This window comes from Macrobrachium nipponense, chromosome 13 (genome assembly GCF_015104395.2).
Source record: "Macrobrachium nipponense isolate FS-2020 chromosome 13, ASM1510439v2, whole genome shotgun sequence".
Taxonomy (NCBI): domain Eukaryota; kingdom Metazoa; phylum Arthropoda; class Malacostraca; order Decapoda; family Palaemonidae; genus Macrobrachium; species Macrobrachium nipponense.
In genome coordinates this window covers 30137901-30160400 of record NC_087206.1, presented here as the reverse complement: position 1 = coordinate 30160400, position 22500 = coordinate 30137901, and the positions used below count along the sequence as shown (strand labels likewise).

Sequence of the window (22500 nt, the reverse complement as noted above, 5' to 3'; positions counted from 1 at the left end):
TTTAGGCTGTGTTGCTGTAATCATGTTATAGGCCTTCACTGAGGTCTGGAATCGAGCCCATGTTAAGTAAACGAGAAATTAAGTCCCACAATAACAAAGTTACAGAAATGTTACGTGTAAACAGAGGTAGCCGCACTTCTTTAACGGTACCCGGCTCATTGGTGATACAGGTGTTTAGCTGTCACGTAGGATATCATTGTATAGTATATTCAGTATGATGATTATGTAGAAAGCATATTGACTGAATATGGTGTGTTGGTTAAATGGAGGGATGTGGTAAAAAATACTCTTTTCAAACTCTGTGTTAGTCATTGAAGCGTAGGAAGTAGGCACAGATGGTTATGGAAATTGCTAATTTAATCGAGTGAAACGCTATACATTTACACATACAATAGGCTTTTGTATAAGCGAATATACCTGCGTTTAGCCTATTCGTCAGTCAGTCTAATCAAAATGTGTGAGTGGAGTGCTAATTGGTATTTGGCCTGGGTGAGCTCTAAGGTTATGATTTTTCAACAAGAATAAAAACTCATCATGAAGACCATTTATTTAATAATAAAGGCGCAATTCTCACTCCCTGGTGTCGAAATAGTTTGCCAAAGTCCCAAGGAGATGAACATTCAGACTTCTGTTATCATTCTCGGCAGTCTCCTTAGACCTACCTCACTTACGCCTTTCGTTAGAACTCCACAGATTGTTCGATGGGCATAATTCCATTTGCTTCTCTTATCCAGGTAGTTTACTCTATCCTGACACTTAGTTTGTGGTATCCTTCCCAAAACTTTATTTAAAATGCTACGAACATTCTGCCCATCACAGGCAATCTTTACCATAACTCTGTGTAATCGTAGACTTGTAAATTAATATTTTAGTGTGAAGCGATAGGCAAAATCATTCCTTTTACTTAGTATGAAATCTCATGATCTTTAATACAGTTCATTATATGAAACTAATTAAATGCGTTTTCAAACTATCCGAAACTCATCCTAGCTGAAACCTCGACAGCTGTTCGGTTTTTATTTCAAATTACCACATTCTAATTTTTTTTCTTTACGTATACCCCAATTTTTCAATCATTGGCCCAATACTTAATCCCCAGGTCCAATATGATGCGATGTTTCCGTTGACCTTAACATATCTGGCATCAGGCCATTCCCTGGTGCCTCATCATCTTTTAAACTGTCAGGATTGCCGAATTAACCTCATCGTGATGCCGTGGCTTCTTTTTATTAATTGTCCCTCCCAGCTGGCAAAATTTCGTCAACAGGTAGGATGAGTGCATTAAGTTTATCAACATGGTCTGTGGTCTTTTTCTCGTATCTGTATGCCTTGTCACAGTATTTTCATTTATATCCTTTATTGGTAATTCCTTACATTTCTTGCCTTCCCCTTTTGACACTTATAAGAGTGATATGCCATTCTGTTTGTGCCAGTCTTGTCCATAGATAAAACTTTATTTCAGCGTTTGTGGTTTTACTTTAAAAAAGAAAACGCATCCGAGCGTGTTTAGTTATTTTGACTTCCAATTTCAGTCTCCAGCACTCGTGATTTTTTTGTAATTAGTTACAGCTTTTGTCTCATCTAACATCCATTTCTTTCCCTTCAATTTTGGTATAATTTTTTTTGTCGCCCCTCCACAACTGATACCCGCACGTAGTTTATAAGCTTTTGACAGTAATTTTGTGAGGCTATTACATTTTTGTGCTATTCTAACGTTGGCTATGTTTAGAAGTTGATTGTCAACATCTGCATCGGAACAAGGGTTCTTGTGCCTTCTACCCACACCAAATTGATCGTTCTGGTTGTGGTCTTAAATTGTGAAGAAAGTAGTCAAATCTCATTCCAATGCCTTCCATCATACCATACCATTCCTCCATATGAAGCCCCCATATCCATCAATGCTGTTACCTACAATTGCTGTAAGATCGCCAGGAAATCTATATATAGCTTTGTGGGAACAAATATAACCCCCATGCTAATCATATTTTGAAGGGACTTGAATCGAGGAAAAACCAGTCTTACCCAGCATCAAATCTACGCAGTCATAATGATTATATCTTCTTTATAAGGAGTCATCCATGTTCTTCCATTATCCAATCTGTTCACTGTAACAAAAAATAAAATACAAATAAAAATAAATCCAATTTACAATAATTGCCCAGCTTTCGCAGGTTTGTGGTGGGGTCACCATTTCTTCATGCCAACACAGACACCCACGTGAACGAGAATCAGAGTTTATATTATGGTATATATGATTAAACTTAGTATAGAATTGCCATGGTTACAATATGCCTAACGTTGAGCGCTTCATAACGCAAGCAAACAGATAGTAATTACGGTATGCTCTGTGCCAGATATATGTATATGCAGATTTCCTCTTACCGCTGCCACGAATCTGAAACTGCATGATTAAATATTAAGTTCTAATAATAGATACAGGAAGGACTTATTTGCCCTCGATTGTTGTGGCCTTTTCTTCCCATTCACGTACGGATGGATATACTCGGTGACTTATTATACCAGGTTTCTCTGTCTGACTGTCTGTTTTGTGAATGTGTGTGGATCTGTAGATTTATATATTGAAAGACTTTTGGTGAAAGACACACACACACACACACACACACACACACACACACATGTGGACTTTGATTACTTGAAGATATATATATATATATATTATATATATATATATATAATATATATAATATATATGTATATATATAACCAGTCAAACAGAAAACCGGCCAGTGTGTATTATATTAATATATATATCTATATATATATATATAGATAATTATATAATAGATATAATATGTATATGTATATAGAATATAAGTATATTATTAAATATAGATATATATATCTATATATATAATTATTATATTAATATTAATAATATTATAATTATATAATAAATAATAAAATATACACTGGTTATATATATAAATATATTATACATATATTATATATATGATATATATATATATATATACACACACATATATATATATATATATATATATATATATATATATATATATATATATATACACTGCCGGTTTTCTGTTTTGACTGGGTTAAAATTCATCTTGGAAGGGAGAAACGTAGGAACTGATTTTGATTTCACATGACATGTTACAGTAATAGGTTAATTCTGGAGTATCTTAGGCGGTGTCCTTTTAGTGCAGCTTCTTGTTTCAGTTGCACTCTCGCTTAATCCCAACTCAAATGGGCACGATTTTGAGCCTCAGACTTCTTTCATCCCCCATTAACCCATAAACTTTGATGGGCAATTAACCCCCATTGCCCTGACCCTCGGCCTCTTGAAATACCTCATCCTCCTCGGCTCTTTAGTGAGAGCGTCCTTGAAGCAAAGCCTCTCTCTCTCTCTCTATCTCTCTCTCTCCTCTCTCACTCTTCTCTCTCTCTCTCTCTCTCTCTCTCTCTCTCTCTCTCTCTCTGTAATGTCCCTATCTATATTATATATATATATAGTATATATATATATATATATTATATATATATAGTACATACATCCATACATACACTTAAATCCACGGTAGAAAGGTAAGTGAAACAGGGCCTTGTTGCCACACACACACACCCACACATTATATATATATATATATATATATATATATATATATATATATATATATATATATATATATATAATATATATATACGCATACATACATACTTATATAATGCCCTAACTTTTCTTCTGTGTCGTTAAGGAATTAAGACGAAGCTGAGGCTTCTTGTGAACGGAAAATACTATAGCATGTTTGTTAACGCTGACTGGCCCGTGTCTACGAATGGTGGTACAGTCGTTGCCTTGTGAACGAGTTTGACGACTTTAGCCAGATGAGACAGTCGACAGAGATTGTGAATTGAAAGTCACGTAGTGAATGGATGATTACCCAAGACTAGAATGAAAGGTATTAGAATGGAGCAACATATTTGATTTTGTCAATAATAAAGTTTGAATGAAGAAAGTATGACTCATAGAACTGTAGGATTTTGAATGTGACTTGGGATTTTCTTTTTCTCGCGAAGAAAAAGTTGTTAAAGGAAGGAAATTGTGAAAATATTCTTTTGCACGTAGGGCAATCTGCACTAGATTCAGTTTTAAATTCAATTGTAAAATGAGAAAACAGCAGTTAATTTTTAGAACTGTTAACTGGATTCAGTTTTAAATTTTATGTAAAATAAAAATAAATGTTAATTGCTCAGGATGTAATCTCGTAACCAAACAGCCATAATGATTGTTTGGATGTTGAACAGAGTACTAGTTGTAAGGCATTCTTGACAGTTACCGTCTTATAAAAGCTTACCATGTACTGTAAAGAAGAAATTTTTTTCATTCAACTTTTCAGAATTAATCTGAAAATACTCGAAGTAAGGATGTGAAATACAGTAAGATCTCTCTCTCTCTCTCCTCTCTCTCTCTCTCTATATATATATATATATATATATATATATATATATATAATATATATATATATATATATATGTATATATATATATATTATATATATATATATATTATATATATATATATATTATTATATAATATATATATATTATATATGGAAATATATATATATTATTATATATTATATATATATATATTATATAGATATATATATATATAACTATATATATATTATATAATATATGTGTGTGTGTGTGTGTGTATGACATGAATAAGTACGTCTGGCAACACATTCACGTAGCGTACTAGTTTCCTCCAGTTTTCTGCATTCATCCCAATGTTTATCGTCAAAATGAGTATGTACTTGGGAGGTCTGCTGATCATTTATGATGTATTTAGGTTTCCGCCCTGGAGATGTAATTACGTCTGAATGTCATTCGTATCTCAGAATCCTCGATACATGAACTGTCGTTATATGAAATTAAAATTGGCTACCTCTTTTGACTACGTGGTATCGCAGTTCGCAGACTAGAATACTATATTAGCTCATATGCATGAAAGGTCTCGGGGGGGGGGGGGGGGGGGGGGGGGGTGTTTAGAAAATGAGTTCATTTCGTTACTTTCATTTTTCAGGTGTATTGTAGTTGTGTTTATCTTTTCGTACGATTTTGTCATCTTATATGAAAACAAGATTTGTGAGTTGGATTTTGATTACTCGTATAGTAAGCACTGAATTATATAGTGTATGAGATAGTGCAATATATGTCACGGAGGATATAGCATATAGTTATAAGCAACCCAAAGAAAAAACAATGACACCAGAAACACACCATCCGCCAGTAAAAATTATAGCAGCATCCGGACGTAATATCCATGTCACACCACTACCAAAAAAACAAAAAACCTGTTCATAAGAGCGTGAAGGTCGCTGCTTTCATTAGGGGCTGAACATTCCGTGATTGCATGTGTCCTGTATACTTGAAGAATGTAAGGGGCAAGAATAGTTTCGTTGACAGTTTGTTTTTATATTTAAGTCGTGTATCAATCCTATAGATTTTATGATTTATCATTTTTACTTGTATTCCTGCAAGACAGAGAAGAACAAAGTTGCAAGGCATCCAGTACGAGGTGTACAGTGAGCTAATTCTCTCTCTCTCTCTCTCTCTCTCTCTCTCTCTCTCTCTCTCTCTCTCTCTCTTTTACATACAAGATATGTGACACGTGGAATAAACTGCCACCAGAAGTTGTAAACAGCAACAGTGTAGAAGAGTTTAGAAGAAAGCTAGACAGAATCATTAGGACAACGTGAATGCGCAATAAAACCTGCTCCTACGGATAAGTGAGCGCACGATGTCTCCTCTGATGGACTAACAAATCTTTGAGACATCATAATCCTTGTAACTCTCTCTCTCTCTCTCTCTCTCATTGCTCCGCCACTTGTCGGGTAAACTTAACAATATAACTATGAACGTGACGAAGTATGTTCTACCATTGTAGCTTTTTGTTTGTTTATGGTTGTGCTGTACATTTTAATACTGCTACCTCTAAAACTGAAGCACTAAGTGCTGCCAGACTATTGAGCGGTCTTTGTGGCTAGTGAGGTACGTAGATATTAGATATGTACATATGTATATATAAATATATATACGTGTATGTATATGTATGCATGTATAAGTGAGTAGAGAGAAAAATATTCATTACAACCACTGACTTCTGTTTGCTTGCTTTTTTTTTTTTTTTTTTACTTCATTCTCGTAGCCATTTGTATCTTTCCATTGCGTAATAATAGACATGCGCAGAGTTTAATGAATAGGTTAGCTGTTAATTAGAAGCTGCATGTCTATTACGCACGCTAAAATCAACGAGGTTTAATCACTATTTAATATGTCATCTTCCATATCCACAATATGGGTTTCTCGTTCCTCTGTGTTTCCTTCATCATTTAGTCAGGGCAGCCCAGACCCGAAGAGGCGAGCAAAAGAAGGGAATTGAAAAAAGAGGGGCGTGATCACAGTGACCATAATACCCTTCTCTGACCCATTGAAAAAAATGTCTGTACATGAGTCAAGGTTACTACCAATTGACGGTCATGCGCAAAAGCCTCTTCAATGGTCCCTTGTCATGCTATAATGGGTAATGATGCCTGATTATAGATCGGTGAATGGGTGTAGATTCCATCATCCGCATTACTCATATTGGGACCGGATTACAGTTTTGGGTAAGTAATTGATGAACTACATTATTCAAGATTATAATATATATATATATATATATATATATATATATATATATATATATAGTATAAACCGTTTTTGCCAAGCATTTCTTTTTTCAAACTGAAATTCTGAATGAAGACTAAAATAACTTTTAACAAATACTAAAAGGCACATGTTACGCGTGTTGAGACAAAATTACGTTTATAAACTATAAGGATAAATGAAGAAAATTTATTGAGTCTTGTAAATGTTAGTTTCCTGTAGACTTACGTCGAAAAAGTATTATCTCTGTTTTTCATAGAATCGGTAGAACAGTGGTTTAAAAGAACTGGGAAAATTATCTAGCTAAACAACTTCGTAATGAGATAAAAAGGCTTCGGCCAAGGTAGGACCGAGAGGGTTTCCCATGGATACACCATCTTTTTGTGAAGCAATGGGTAACCCTCTCGGTCCTACGTTGGTCAACGCCTTTTTATCTCATCTGGAAGTTTTTTGACTAGATAATTGTCCGTTCTTTTAAAACCGCTGTTCTACCGATGATATGTAGTGAACATTTTTAATTTTTAGATCTGAAGAACATGGTGGACCCTTGTTTCTTGGTTATTTTGACTCAAAACACCAAAATATTGGATTTATTTCAATAAGTATATCTTAGCTTAACCAGACCACTGAGCTGATTAACAGCTCTCCTAGGGCTTTATTTCAGAGGTGGAGAACAATAATACTTAGCTTTCCTTGACGTGCTTGTAGATAAACACACAGACAATACATTTTCGACGTCAGTATGCAGGAAACTTAACATTTACAGGACTCGCAACTAAATTTTCTTAATTTATCCTTATAGTTTATAAACGTAATTTAGTCTCTACACTCGTCACCCGTGCCTTTTAGTATTTGTGTTCAAGTTATTTCAGTCTTCATTCAGAATTTCAGTTTATAAAAGAATTGCTTCACAAAAACGGTTTTACAATTGCTTCCATAGACACATGATGGGAAATAGCTACAAAAGTTATTGTTCCCGAAAGTTTCTATTTCAAAAGCCAATAAAGCAGCGCTTATATATATATATATATATTATATATATATATATATATATATATATATATATATATATTATATTATATATTATAATTATATATATATATATATACACATATATATAATATATATTATATATATATATATATATATATATTATATATATGTATATATATATATTATATATATATATATATCTATACATACTATATAATATATATATATATGTGTGTGTGTGTGTATGTGTGTGTGTGTGTCCACATAGTAGAGAGAGGAAATTAGGGTATAACTCAGCAGTCGGTAGAATATGTGTGTGTAATGTCTTCTACTTTTTCACGGAAAGAGATTAAAATTAACACTTGCAAATCCTCGAATTCCACAAACTTGAATAAAAATGTCAACATTCCATTCACCCGAGGATAGCAACATTAGGAAACCAGCGGCAATATATGTTGCAATGTCAACGTTGAAATGTTTAAGTGACCTAACATATTAGTGACTCGTACTGAAACCAGTGCGGATATTGCAACATAAAACCCTGGTATGCTTAGAGACGTTGAGGCCATGGAAAGGTCGGCTGGCTCAGGCATCGGGCAGTCTTTTGGGGAATATTTTCCTCAGTAAATTCCTTCGTGGTCTTCTCCAGAGATCCGTTTAGATGGAGACAAAGAAAACTGATTTACTTTATGTTGAGCAGGCGTTTTGGTATCTCTGTGACCGAAGGCCGCCTTTCTTCAGTGCTGTTTCCCCTGATCTTGAGAGATAGCGAGACTTCTCGATTCGACATTGATCTTCTCCAGTCACAAAAAGAGAACAAACACATAAAACCCCACAAGACCACGTTTCCTACGCATCCTGAAAACCCGCCAAGCAAGTGCAAGGCTGGCCACGCCCGTGAGCCTCCACGCCTTCTAGAGACAAGACGTAGAGCGCGAGAATTTTCTAAACAAAATTTACAAGAAGAGCAATTGCTCTAAATCTGTGACATTTCTGTTTACCTTCTTCCGTAGAAGCGTTGTTTGTGAATTCACCCAGACGGTGGCAGTTTCGTCGAGTTTTGATCGACGTGTTTAGAGGAGAGAAGGATAAACAAGGGCGTATGTGGTTGTGTTTTGTTTTTATTCTGGTCTTAGGGTTGGCCTTTGGGGTAGACGTGTTTATATGTACAATGTGTAGGGTTTGAGAGAGTGGAGGCGAATACACACACTCTCTCTCTCTCTCTCTCTCTCTCTCTCTCTCTCTGTAGCTGCTAGGGGCCTGTATACGTAAGCCGTCATGCCATCGCCCAAAGGCAAGTAGAAAAGGAAAGCTAAGAAAAGTTTTGAGTTGGGAATGTTCCTAACTGGTCCGTCGAAGGTAGTTGTTAGTTTCTCTCGCGCGCCGTAGAAAATCACCTGATTTCGGTGTTTTGTATATATGGAATTTTCTCCTCCTCCTCCCCTCCCCCGACCCCTCCAACCACCACATCTCTCTCTCTCTCTCTCTCTTCTCTCTCTCTCTCTCTCTCTCCTTCAGGAAGTAAACACCATATTCAGAGTTTGCAAGCGCATTAATGTAAAAACAAACTGATAAGTATATTCTTTATTCTTATTATACCTCCTAGACCGGAGAGACGACAGAAGTTTGACAGTTTTAGAATCTGTAGATTGTTGGGACTCGCAATGAATTTTGGGAAAACGGGGGAGTAATGATGAAAGACTATGCGCAAAGGATCGAGATAACTTTAGTGGGAGAAAGGATGAGTGAGGTCGAGTCTTTCAAACATGAAGGTTAAAAAAGGAAAATCAGACTATTGGCAGGTTGGATAAGATTTGGGAATGAAATCGTTTGAAGTAACAGAAGAAAGGGAGGCAAGATTCTTGCGGAGCCTTGAGCCTTGAGGACATAAGTGACGAGATCGGAAGGGCTGCTGCGGCACCAGATGATTTGATGAGAATTGTGAGAAGACAACGTCTTTGGTTGATATATAAGCTGCCATCTAATGTTATAGTGAGTTATAGTGCATGTCAGTGACTGACAAATTATTGTAGTAATATAGTTTGAGATGTCATTATATGCAGGCTTTATTTTTGTAACTATTGATATTAAATCTGATTGATTACACCTTCTTGTTTGCATATTACTTAAGTAATATTGAGTGCTAGTCAGTCATATTTCACTGAAAATCGCAAGCGAATAATGTTGCGTAATTGAATCAAATAGATTAATAAAAAAGGGTAAAATTAAATGCAAGGACCTAGTCACTTTTGATTCATAATTAGTTGTAAAATAGAACAAGCAAGAAAAATACCTCTTGTTACTAGTTTGGTCAGAAGTTGGCTTTGGTGGGGCTTACCCGCTTTCCAAAAAAAAAAAAAAAAATAAATTAATATAATGGAGCTATTAACACCTGCTTACTTATACTGACTGATAATTATCCTTTGACAATGAATTTTGAACGTTATACATGTATGCATTTAAATGCGTAACATGTAGCATTTGAAATATCACATTATATCCATTTGGCACTCCTCCTTCTTTAAGATTATGACTCCTTATTTTTTCAAGGGTTCCTAGAAGGGCCTGCACATACTATATATATATATATATATATATATATATATATATATATATATATATATATATATATATATATATATATATATATTATATATATATATATATTATATGTATATATAGGTATGTATGTATATATATATATATATATATATATATATATATATATATATATATACATAATTCTTAAACGCGTGACACTTCTGTAATAAAAAATATTAAGCCAAAAAATTTCGTTTTTTACCTGCCTAGCTCACTATACCTCGGAAATAACTCACACCTATAGGGAAATTTTAATTTTGACAAGTGTTTCGTTAGAAAGATAGACTGTGGCTTTAACCACATAGCCGTCTAGTGAGTAAACAAAGCGACAAAGACTGCTGTGTACATAGGCCTGTCGAATTCATATCAGGTTCTGTGCTTAGAATTGGTATACGTATAACCCCCACCTCTATGGTAGCTGATTAAGCTGGTAACAAGGCTAATTATGAATTTTTGTCACATGCATATGTGACTCATTTGTGTTCTGAAGTATTAAGCGTCAAATATCGTTTAAATATCCTGTTTACTAGACTTCGAGAATAACTTACACCGAAGGGGAAATATGTTTAATGAGTGCTTCGTAATCGGTAGGATTCAAACAGCTGTCTGGTCTAGAAACGGTTAATATGGTATGTACACACACACACACACACACACACACACACACACACACACATATATATATATATATATATATATATATTATAATATATACTTATATATATATATATATGATGTGTGTGTGTGTGTGTGCATGTATGTATATGCAATATGTGTTAAATCGTTAATAACTTTGATATATATACATATATATGTGTGTGTAAATAATTACAACGTTGCGATGCTTGTACAGTTAATAAATCCTACCGTACTAACATTCGTAAGTAATTATAATATTAGTAATAGAAATTTTATTTGGAAACGAATATACGATACACATAGGATAGTGGTTTTTTTAGTGACTCAGGATGAGTGGAATGCAGTGTTAGCCGAGGGTGTTGCCCACCATCGCCAACCACTATCCTCAAATTGTTAGGTGGAAGTGGGTCCCGGGTGGAGAAGAAGCATTTGAGACCCTTGTTATATTATAGCCTTGAGTTCCGCGGATATGTTTGATTGCTTGGGGATGCCTTGCCGTGAATTGCGGTATAAAAGGACAGTGTCTGGAACAGAGTAAAATGCTCCTATATGGAATAAGAGTGGAAAACAGAGAGAGAGAGAGAGAGGAAAAGTGAGACATATTCAAGTAAATATCAGACAGGAATAAATTCGTCAATGGATAATACCTACCGATGGGTAAATGACAGGAAAACGAAGGCATTAAGGGACCTTGCTTTGAATGGGAGCCCTGAATTCCTCGGCTTGAAAGGTAACGGTTAGTATAATGGCAAAAGTGCGGGAGGCAGCTAATTAGGCTTATCCTACCGGCGAATGCGCTCTCTCTCTCTCTCTCTCTCTCTCTCTCTCTCTCTCTCTCTCTCTCTCTCTCTCTCTGTGCATATTTTACAAGTAAAATTATAGGGATATATGCCTCTCCTCTTCACAATACATTGTACTTGTTTTTGTTTTTTTTAGATTTATCACTGCCCACACATCTTAGGAGCTTGAGAATTTAGAAAAATAGCTACCTATATATATGTATATATATATATATATATATATATATATATATATATATGTATGTATATATATATAATGTAATTATTTGTCTAAATTATTATATATATATATACGCATTAGAAAGAGAAAGAGATTTTATATATAAGCAGAGTTCGTGCCCACGAGGAAAAAACTGTGCGGAGTACGTAGGTTTTCCATCATTTATGTAAGGCATTGTCAAGTCGACTACATACTTTTAAGATAAAAAAAAATAACTAAAAAGAAGTGTCTGTTGTACAAAAGAATGAACGAGTAAATATCCTTTTAATGGATGCAAAGGAGGTACCTGTATTGTAATATTTTCCTTGGCATTGTAGTTTGTTTGAAAATGTTTCTGACTAAAGGCGAAAAATCTAGCTCTCCGTTGCTCCACTTTACTCTTGGCCATTATTATACTGGTTTATATATATACGTTGTTATTGCGCGATAGAAGTGATATATATATATATATATATATATATATATATATATATAATATATGTATATATATATATATTATAGTATATATACGTATATATAATGTAATGTACTATATATGTATGTATGTATAACTGATTCACGAAGATATGAAACATGATGAATGTATAAATAAAGGAAGTGACAAAATGGAGTGGTTGCTAGACTTCGACACAGGGTTCCTTACTATAGCAAAGGTGTGTGTGTCAAAAGGCCTAGCAACCACTCCGTTGTTTCGCTCATCCTGCGTGGGGCATTTGCCTTCATTTTCGCCTCCTCGGTGAGTAAGCCTACAAACTACTTTGTTGTTGTTGTTGATTTTGTTGGATGTAGGAAAGGTCTATGGAAGGTGCTAAAAAGGTCTGAAAAAGGTGCTTCACATTGAGTTAAAGATAGTCATTTTAGGATAGGTTTCCTTTCTTCAGTCTTGCTGTTCGCCCCCTCTAATCACTACTGCTTCAGTGCAGCTGTGTGATTTTCTCCATATTCCTCCTTCAGATCCTTGTTCTTCATTCCCTGTATTCCCTGGATCTCTTTACTCTCTCTTTTCAGTCACTTGAACGCTGGAAGGGCGAAATGACCCAGCGCTTGGCTTGACAGCCTAAATTTCATAAAGCAGTCAATCTGACCGGACCCAGTGTTCTTTAATGTCCTTGAATGGGTGACCGGTTATTTACATGAAGTTCTTGCGTGGCAGGTTGCGTGAAGGCAGAATTTACGGACCTCCATTAACATAGAAGGGGTGGGCGGACTTTGGGGAGCAGGCACTTGGGAGTCAAGGCGATTAAGAACCTTCATTAAACCGGTTTGAGACGCTTACTCGTCGTATCCTTCCCTTCCACGCCCAGCCGGTCAGTGTGTCCTGTCTTCACGCTTCTTCATACAGGAATTTGCAGAAGGCCATACGCAAGCATAGGTGCGCCTGCCCTTTGCACCTACACACACTTACATGGATACGCATCCATGCCGCCACCTGCAGATGAATGTCACTCTACGCACAACGATGAAAAAACATTTCCATTTTCCCTAGCACTTTTTAGTGGTAGAGAGAGAGGTATTTCTTCCCACCGAGGGGTTCACAGCCTTTCAGTAGACCCTCCTTAAGGTAGTGGCACTTTGCATTAGGATCCCAAACCACTGGCACTTCGTAGAGCAGCATGTCTATAGGTAGCCCTACAATGAAATGATCGACTGGACTATGCAGTAAAAAATTCCAAATCGGTGGTTAATCCTTGGTTCGCGAGTTGAAGGATGCTCTGGTAGTAGTGGTTATTGTCTGCGGAAAGTACGGGCATTTGAATTGATATGGTTTGTAAGCAATTTGTAGCTACTAACATCGGTTCATCCACATGCGCATTTACGCCTTTGTTCAGGAAGTAACATCCGGAAAAACTGGTTCTTGATGTGTTGTTCACCAGGGCAACAATAAACACTCGACAAACTATTCGAAATATTTATTTAACGGCCAAACCAGTCATTATCTGTTGGTGTTTTCTTGCTCTTTGCTTACGTGCAAAGTCATCATCCGCTTAGGAACGCAGAAATTGTTCGATTGATGTAAAAATTCTGAAGACAAGTGCTCCTACGAAGAAGCGTTTCCTCAAAATTGCTTTCACGTGATAATTATCCTATCCTATCCACCCATCAATCCTACTGTCAGGCACGCCTCTTGATGACTCTGGGTAATGTGAAATATGTCCATGCCATTGTAAAGAAGACCTTGACGTCCTCCGATGAATACCAAATTCCCTTTTAATTTCTTGTTTATCTTCTGTCGTAAAACTGAAAATGATTCTTCTTCGTTCATTTAAATTCTCTAGGTGGCTTAGTAGTGGACGCAGAACAGTGCGCAGAACCAGCTTCCTATCCAAAACCCGGAACTCGTTTCTTTGTATCTTTTACCATTAATAAACCAAACTTTCCTGCAAGTCTCTTTTTAATTAAAATTTTATGCTAACTAAAACTCGTGGTTGTTCGTTAATGAAATGTCACTTGCTCTCTTACATCTTACATGAACGAATTTACTTTGTAAATATTGATTATTTGTCCGGCAATATACAAGGAGATGATTGATACCGCATGAGAGAGATTGCCAAATATTTAATTTTGCAGGATCGCACAGGGTCGTAGGTCGGTAATGCTCCTGTTTAGTACCTTAAGAGCGTTTGTCTACAGTGTTGAACAATTTAGAAATACGATTGGAATTGATTATTTGGTTTAAGAATTCTCTCTTTCCCTCTGTAATGTAACGTAAGTGGAAATCCTTGTTGAAATGCTGTCGTTTAGCGTTTGGGTACATAAGTACAAAAACGCACAACACCCCCCACCTTTAAACTTGATCCACTAACACGTTTATTTGTTATTGTAGAATTCCATGTGTTTACAAATCGACTATTATCAACCTTACTTCCATTTTTCTAAATTGGCCTGTTTGTTTCTCAACTCACGAAATTTATGGCCCTCTTTCTGGGCCTTGCCCCCATAACCTTCCTTCCAAGAGAGAGAGAGAGCATCCTCGACTTGGCATTGTGTGTTACCAGAAACCAAGAGATCCTGACGGGGCCAAAGATACTTTGTACACATTTTTAATAGCTGTCAAAGGCTCTCTTAACTTGAGAGTTTTGACTTGGAGTGGGAAAATGATGAAATTTCCCTTCCGTGGTGGGATTTGAACCCACAGACATTTCGTGGCAGTGTGGGTTACGATAACCCGGGACCCACTTATCCTGCGCAAGGTATATAATAATACCTTGATCCTGCGATAACCGTACGCTGACTGTCATGTATGGGTTCGAAACTCTCAGTGAAGGGGCGTTTCTTCATAATTTCAGACTCAAATTCAAGGCTTGTAGCAATAAACGTATCCAAAAAGTGTGAAGAAACTGTCAAGTTCAAAGGCCGTTTCTGAACATGAATGAGAAATGAAGCTGCTCTTACTTTCAATCGTCACATGGACCGGATTAGTGAATCGTGTAGTCGGTGGAATATGAGGCTGAAATCCAGTAAAACGAAAACACTATTGATCATAACAGATCTCGTACATATTTTCCACTTCATCATCTCTTTCAGGTAGATGGGACTTAGCTGAATGAGTCTGAAGCCTTAACTCTTCTTGGTGTAACTTCTGACTCGCATCTCAGCTTTGAGAAACATTTAATGTGTCAGCAGAAACCGCACAATAGATATGTTTTGTACGTAAGGTCTCGTGTATTTATAGCAGTGAGAAAATGAGTGCGACCTGTTTCGGGTCATTCGTCCTTCATTTACCAGAATACTGTTCTCCAGTGTGGCTGTCTGCTACTGCCAGGTAGTGGTTCGTGGTGGTAGGTTTCTGTTTCTTGATAGTAGCAGTTTAGATTTGGACCATCGACAGATGGTCTCATATTTGTCCGTTGTTCATAAGTTTCATATTCACAATTAATCCCTGATCCCCTTTTCCTGCCTATATGCAACAAGATTTGCCGAACAGCAGCACCAAAATGCAGTAAATATTCCAACTTACCAGTTCCAGAGGTCCTTTATTCCTCATATCGTTGGACTGTGGAAATCTCCCTGAGGATGTTGTGCAATTGGAACTTCAGGAATTCAAGCGAAGATGCAATGCATTACTACCGTAATACGATTCTCCTTGTATTTTAATGATTTACTTATACTTGTATCGATCCATTCATTTATTACATTTTTTTTAATACGTGACCTCTTCTCTCTGTATTTCCCCTTACTTTTGTACTCTGATGAACACCGTATTCTTCGGAAGGTTGAATTCATGTCAATGGCTCCTGTGGGTTTGTTGCATATATGAATAGTTTTCATCGTTTCAAAAAAATAATAATACATGTTTGTATATAGTTATTCATTTATTTTATATTTCTCTCGGCAAATGTCACCTTATGGTTGCTCAGCATCTGTGATGGGAAACGGGTGCTCTACCGGAAGCGGTGATTAAGTCTTGTTTCACTGAAATCGCAAGCTGGGTAGCGACTGATTTCATGACGTCACTTGAGTCAGCGTTGGCTGCAGGCGTCGTATTTCAAGTATCGGTCTACTCACCTTTCCTTGAATTTGTTTCCATTCATTTTATTCGTTTGCTTAAGTTTCATCGTTGCCATGTGTGAATTAATGTTGTCTTTAAACGCAGATTCTGTTCCTGTGGCTTTAGAAACTTTTGAGCGCACAGCCAGCGCTGAGTCGAGAGAGAGAGAGAGAACTGAAAATTATAGACCCAAACGTTGTATTAAGGTCAATTCTATGATGAACAGGTCGAAGGTTACATTAGTATGACCTTGATCGAACTGGCAAATTTGAACTTTTAAAAAAATTATTTTTGTGTTAATCGGTTGTATTAACGAAGGCACCATTCTGCTCCCGGCATTTATATATAATATATATATATATATATATATATATATAATATAATATAAATATATATATATATATATATATATATATATATATATATATATATATATATATATATATATATACTAAGGTATAGTAAGTGATATAATAAGGGTCGATGTTTGTTAGAATCCCATACTAGGGTTGAAGAGTATAGAAACATTGTACAGAATGATTAATTAGAGATGCTGCAGATTGCGCGAAGCGATATTCTATATGTGTATACTTTAACGACAGAATATTCCGGATAAATCATTTAATTAATTTTCTCTTCGGGAAACGGTTAAAAATGTATTTATTTATATCAGGGATTTATAGAATTATAACAACTCTGATCCAATATACTGACCGAATGCACACATTAGAGACGTAGCTTTTTATAAGGGTAATTGAACGACCGAATATCATGTTTGCAGTTCACTGACACCGCGACCCCAAGGGACAGGTGTCAGCGCTTAGACCTTATGACCTGCTTTCAGGAAATGCCTTTTTAAGATTAATGGTGCGCGTGTACACCATCAGTGGTCGAATTTATGGCACAGTTTAGTGGGAGAATTGATGCAATGTTTAATCGTCAAGGGGATGATATCCTTTGCGAGATGGACATAACAATGTAAGGAAATCATTGGGTCACAGGAACTGGGTCAGGTTTATGCCTCCTGAGAGACTATAGAGATTGCAGTCCACTGTTCTACCATCGTGGGTTAGTAATGGTAGGTTAGTGATGACTCGCTGATACTGCGTTTGCAAGGTAAATGCGTTGAATGATTAATTCACGAAATTTTTCAAGTGGATACGGTTTCGGAGGTCGAAAAATTATCCAGATTTCTTGGAGCCTTTGCCGCCAAGCTCGGGAGTTCGCTGTCTGTTTCCATACCTTTTTCCAAGGTCCTTTAAATATACTCTTGCCTTTTTCAAGAAGCGGGAGCATAACTTCAGCTCCCACTCTTTTGCATACGACAACCAGGGTTAGATTAAAACATTCAGTAAAGGAAGGTGTATAGTTTTCCCTAATGGGTACAGAAAAAAAAATCGGGATGCAACAGTAGATGAAAGAACTTGGTGGCTTGTGCATTCGGCATTCTAATTTAGAAAAGAATGTATTTGGAAACACACAGGAAAGGAGCGGAGTCCGGTTCCATACACGGAGGGAAACATCCTGCCATTTTTGTTTTCCATTCTGTTTTTGGAGTTTCTCATTTTTATAATTAATTGGTCGTGTATTGATTTTATCGGTAGTTAACCATTCGATTCTTGCAGCTATCTAAATTGTACCCGATTCCTTAAATACTGAAGTAGAGAAGGCTTATTCACATTAGTTTTACAAATGTATGAATATGATTATTATTATCATTCAAAGAAGTGTTAACAAACATGAAATAAGCCTAAAAGGCAATAAACTTGCAAACCAAACTCCCTCGGAATAGATTGGCTTATATATAAGACGAGCAATTAAGAAAGTGAATTTGGTGACGTTATCTTGCACAGGTGGCCTCTGACGTCACTGACTATCGATTGTATCACGTTTCTTATCTACAGAGACTGAATTGTTTACAGTGACAGCGATAACGTTTCTATCTCTTTGACATTGACTTTTTTTTGTGGGGATCACGATCTTATCTCCGCTTTCGTTATCAGTGCTTTTTAGTAATGGCACTGAAAAACGGACTCTGAGATTCCATTTTTAAGAATAAGTTTCCATTGCAAAAATGATGAAGGATTGGTGCCAATTTGTTTCGTATATCGTAAGAATCTACGCTTTTATTCTTTGGTGGCAAACTTCTCCCTCGTCAAGGTGGTTTAGTCGGGTTGTTACCTCTCCGAAATTTCGCATCGTTTTTTCATTAGACAACGTTTTGTCTTGTGCTGCTTCAAGGTTGCCCATTTGAATGCAGGACGTTTTTGCTGTCAACTAGAAAATATTAATAGTAGCTGGCTTCATCTTGTCTAAATTTAGCTTTGCTATCTGGAAGGTCTGAGACAATTGCTGAAGAAATGTACTGGATTTATTTTATAATTTTTTTATTTTTTTATTTTATTAATATTGTTACTATTTTCATTATTTTTTATTTTTACTTCTATTCTTTTTATTCATATTTATATTATTTTCATTTTTATTATTTTATTTTAAATATATATATATATATAATAGTATATATATATGTGTGGTGTGTGGGGTGTGTGTGTGTGGGTGTGTGTGTGCTGTGTGTGTTGTGTGTGTGTGTGTGTGTGTTGTGTTGTGTGAGAGATAAATGTATATTTAATAAAGCGAATATTTTACGTATGTTAACTAACTATCCAACATACTACCTTAATGTAACAAAATGAATGATTGAACATCCTTCTCTCTTGAACGTCGCCATCCGGGAAGTCCAGTACCCAGTCCATGAAGGATCCAGTTAGCGTAGGAGTTGCAAATGGATCTATTATGCATAGCATCCTCCCGCAGACCTTCCTATTGCTTGTCGGGGAACATCAGCGGGACTTTCAGGGACAGCAAGATAGAACAAGGCGGTTAAATGGCCTTGGATGTGTGAATAAATACGTGAAGATTCATTCAGCCCACAACCTTGGTATCGTTATTACCGAGGACGTGGGAGGCATCCTTCGTCGATCATGTAGGATGAGGCATCCTTCGTCGATCATGTAGGATGAGGCATCCTCATGAAACTGTCCTCTATCACAGAACGAGGGAGATTTGAGTTTTTGGAATAACTTTTTAAATATGTTTTATAACAAAGATGTTTAAGGGGCGCCCCCCCCACCCTCTCTCTCTCTCTCTCTCTCTCTCTCTCTCTCTCTCTCTCTCTCTCTCTCTCTCTCTCAAAAAAGGAACGTAATTATTTGCTGTGGTCTAGAGCTCACTCTCTCTCTCTCTCTCTCTCTCTCTCTCTCTCTCTCTCTCTCTCTCTCTCTCTGAAGGGGTTTCAAATAGCAAAAGCTGGATACAGCTGTGGCGTAGGGTCTCTTAATAGCCCTTCAGTCTTTGATTTATTGACCGTAAAAGATTTATGAACAAGTCTTTGACCTTGAATTCGTGCTTGAAGGTCAGACTTAATTAAAATTTTCTTTATTGTTGTTAGTTTTGTTGGTGTTCGATAAAGCAAACATGATTGTAGGATGCATGCGCAGTTGTGCCAATTTGCCTGTAGTCTTAAGGCGCTTCGTCTTTGAATTGATGCCATGACGTCATGTCGTCCTTTTGATAAGAAATTCTGTATATTCTTCTCTACCCTAAGGGTATGATTTGAATCCCGTGGGGTCATTTTGTATCTTGGTAAATTTTCTGGATTTATCCACTTTTTAGAGACTTTTACAGACTTTTGACATTTTTCTTTTTGGCTGTAACGGTTCTCATCTCGTCGGATCCTTCAAATGTTAACCATTAGACTTTATGTAATCGTTTGTGGAATAATAATATGTGGAGTAGTCATTTCGTGTCTACCATCGTCAGTGAATGACAGTAGAAAAATAATACTATTAATAGTAATAAGTTGTTCGGTCTATCCGCGCGTCCCCTCAGAAGCAGATGGCAGTGGTCCAACATTTTTCGCCTTGCTCTTGCATTGCCGCAAAAGAATGGTGAACGTTGGTTGGTTCTGAAATTTGTTTGCCTCTCTCTTTTTCACTATTGTACATTATTCAAGAAAAGTTTATTTAGTAGGTGGTTCGTTTTTCATACCTTTACCGTTTACAAGTTACGAATAATAATAACTACAATCAGAAGTACTCTTATATAGTACTATAGTAGATACACATCACCCGTGCATCTGATGTCTAGGCTAATCCCTTACGACGCTCCTGCTTGGCTGTTGATAAGCCAATCACAGAGCTGGAAACTTTCAATCTCTCGAGATTCACATAGGCAAGATGTATGCTCCACTTCTGCTGAGGGATACTTTTGAAAGACGTATCCCTCAGGAGAAGTGGAACATACATCCTGCCTATGTGAACTCTCGAGAGAGACTGGGAGTTTCCAGCCCTGTGATTGGCTTATCAACAGCCAATCAGGAGCGTCGTAAGGGACTGGCCTAGACATCAGATGCACGGGTGATGTGAATCTACTATAGTAGTATCCGTAGTATGATTTACATGAGTAGAACAATCGTCTTTTAACATTGCACATTAAACTCGTTTGTAATTCATTCTGATTTTACTTTAACATTCTCTCACACTTTTTATCTTCTGTTCATTCATTTATATCAGTTTCTGTCATTTTTATCTGGTTTTCATTGATGCCTTCACATAATCGTAATTTCTTTCGCAAATGAAATTTTCTAAGTTTTCAGAAATCACACAACTATGAGCCTTAGGCCTTTATTTATTCTTTGGAAGCTTACTGTTCCAGTAAGTCGTTTTTAGGTTCGTACATTAATGATCTGTGGAAATTAACAATAATGAATGCAATATTCTATGTATTTCCTAGAAAAAACATATTTTATCGCCTGTACACAGTATGTCGTTGGCATTATTTTAGGTTCTTTGCATCATCCCTTCGGCTCTTAGCTGCAGCCCTTTTTTTTTATTCCTTTTACTGTACCTCCCTACTATCCAACCTTCCCTAACAATTGTTTCAAAGTGCAACGGCCAGAGATTTCCTCCTGTTACACCTTTCAAACCATTTTACTCTTAATTTTGTTCAGTGCTGAATGACCTCATTGGTAGCAGTACTTTGCCTTTGGCCTACATTCTATATTCCATTGTATATTCCAGAATTCGCTATGCTGAAAACCACTCGGTTGTTCCCTCTGGTGGGTTCTCGAGCTACATTGCAAGTCATTGGCACTCTAGAGTGAATCCTAATTCTGCTCTTTCTTAAGCATTGATTTTCGAGACGAGGTTGCCAGCAGCACCATTGCGACATCCACTAAAAGAATAAAATATTGTTGTCTGATATTTTGTTGTCATGTCTATACGAAAGCCTGAAAAACTGATAACCATTGGATTTTTTTTTCAGAAAAACGACGGAGAACGTGAAAGCATAGCTTGTATTCTATCGAGTGCTTGATGCAGTCATATCTTTCAAAACGATAAGAAATTCGGCTTCGCTTCCCGTCGAAAGAACTACTTTGGGTTATCTGGCTTATAACAAATTCTTTTTTGTGGTTTATTCGATATTTTTTTTCGTTAGTATGATATGGGTGGTGTCTTCCCTTAGCTCGGAATTTTGCTACTTCTGTGTCTGTGAAAGCTTGATGGTCAAGTTGATAATTTTTTTTTGTTTTTTGCTTGTTCCAAAGTGTAACGATAAATAATTAGAGAATGCTTCCTCACGGATTTTTTGAATACTTTCATTGCAAACTCTTGCCGTATAGTGGACGATTCCCTTTCTTGTAGGGTTTTTTAAAAAGTTTTATTTTATTAATTTTTCATAGGCAAATATTTCAAGTGTTTTCTAGTACTTGAATGGATTAATATTGGTACACCATTAATAATAATAATAATAATAATAATAATAATAATAATAATAAATAATAATAATAATAATAATAATAATAATAATAATAATAATAATAATAATAATAATAATAATAGAGGGAGAGAAGATGATGCAAGTCACCCGGGATAGTTGAGATAATCCATTGACTTGCACACTTAGTTTTTAGTTGCAAGGCCAAATTAGTATTGTCCAGCCTTGTCGTCCCCACTCACAATTTCTTTGTTTTTACGCCCCAAGATATTTCTCTATTCTTTTTG

The 22500-nt window shown here is 36.2% G+C and overlaps 1 protein-coding gene across 3 annotated transcripts in view; it reads left to right on the top strand.

Annotated features, from left to right (window-relative positions):
• LOC135225715 (15-hydroxyprostaglandin dehydrogenase [NAD(+)]-like) overlaps positions 1 to 22500 on the top strand; it is a 58629-nt gene that overhangs the window by 275 nt on the left and 35854 nt on the right. The gene's annotated exons all lie outside the window — the stretch shown is intronic.